Here is a 1,461-nt window from a genome sequence, read left to right as displayed (position 1 = left end):
CAATCTAAGAGATTCAAAAGGCATATCCTCAATAGTGTAAGAGCTTCCTCAATAGTTGTTTTCTTGGTGCATATTGCGGTTGTTGAAAACCAGGAGGGTTGTATTGCTCTGCTGCATACTGCTGATAAGGCTGTTGCACCGCATTTTGAGTGTTGCTCCAGCTGAAGTTAGGATGATTGCGGTTATTGGGATGATAGGTGGCTGGAACTGGTTGTTGCGACCTCTGAAAGTTGCTCACGAACTGAGCTGATTCACTAGAAATAGCAAATTGCCCTGTCTTATGCGCACCAGCATAAAGCTCACAAACACTAGTGATCTGATTAACTCCATAATTAGCCAAAGAATCCACCTTCATCGTCAAAGCTTGAAGCTGAGCAGCTATAGCAATAGTTGTATCCACTTCTAGAATTCCTGCTACCTTGCCTTGAGGCACTCTCAGAGTTGGGTTCTGGTATTCATTAGCAGCCATCAGCTCAATCAACTCATAAGCTTCATCGTAGCTTTTAGCCCATAAGGCTCCACCTGATATTGCATCAAGCATGGGTCTATAAGTTGCACTCAACCCATTACAAAAGCAGTTAATGATCATCCAGTCAGGCATCCCATGATGAGGACACTTGCTAAGCATCTCCTTATAGCGATCCCAAGCCTCACACAAAGATTCTCCATATTGTTGCGTAAATTGAGTAAGAGCATTTCTGATTGCAGCTGTCTTCGCCATATGGAAAAATTTAGTTAGAAACTTTTGAGTAAGATCCTCCCATTTGGTGATAGAACCTGGTGGTAGAGAATGCAACCAACACTTAGCTTTATCCCTCAGAGAGAATGGGAAAAACCTCAACTTAATAGCATCTTCAGAAACTCTATTGAACTTAAAAGTGTCGCAGATCTCGATGAAATCTCTGATGTGCATGTTTTAATCTTCTATAAGAGAACCCCAAACTGGACTGAATTATGTATCATCTGAATCGTGCTCGACTTGATTTCAAAAGTGTTAGCCGCGATGGCTGGTCTGATAATTCTAGACTGAATATCATTGATCTTCGGCTGAAAATAGTCCATCAAAGGCTTCGGATTCGCTGATGGCTCTCCCATTATGATTAGAGCTTCTTCTTCAACTTTTTCCTCAACAAAACTTCTTCAACTACTTCATCTACTTTACCCAGTGTTCTCTTGCGAGATCGAGAACGCGTTAGCATACACGCTCTATAGAGTACCTGAAACACAACAAGTACCCAAGTAAGTAAAATATACGAGTCAGTGAACTTTAACGACCACTGATGACAAGCACATAAACTAAAAATTAACAACGAGTCCCCGGCAGCGGCGCCAAAAACTTATTGGGATGAAAATACGCGCTAATATTCACGCAAGTATACGCGTTCGCAAGTAATATAAAATTATTTCTAGTTCATTCCCATAGAGACTGGTTTAGGTTAACTTCAATTTATGCACTTATGC

General features: G+C 41.1%; 1 non-coding gene across 1 annotated transcript; it reads left to right on the top strand.

Moving 5' to 3' along the window:
- Nucleotides 1-599: 599 nt before the first annotated feature.
- On the top strand, nucleotides 600-706 carry LOC141676005 (small nucleolar RNA R71). Its single transcript, XR_012556620.1, has one exon. It is a non-coding gene; the product is annotated as a small nucleolar RNA R71 (small nucleolar RNA).
- Nucleotides 707-1,461: the final 755 nt, after the last annotated feature.

Source organism: Apium graveolens, chromosome 7 (genome assembly GCF_009905375.1).
Source record: "Apium graveolens cultivar Ventura chromosome 7, ASM990537v1, whole genome shotgun sequence".
In the NCBI taxonomy this organism is placed as follows: domain Eukaryota; kingdom Viridiplantae; phylum Streptophyta; class Magnoliopsida; order Apiales; family Apiaceae; genus Apium; species Apium graveolens.
The sequence above is the reverse complement of the archived record's forward strand: the minus strand, read 5'-3'. Positions and strand labels throughout refer to the sequence as shown.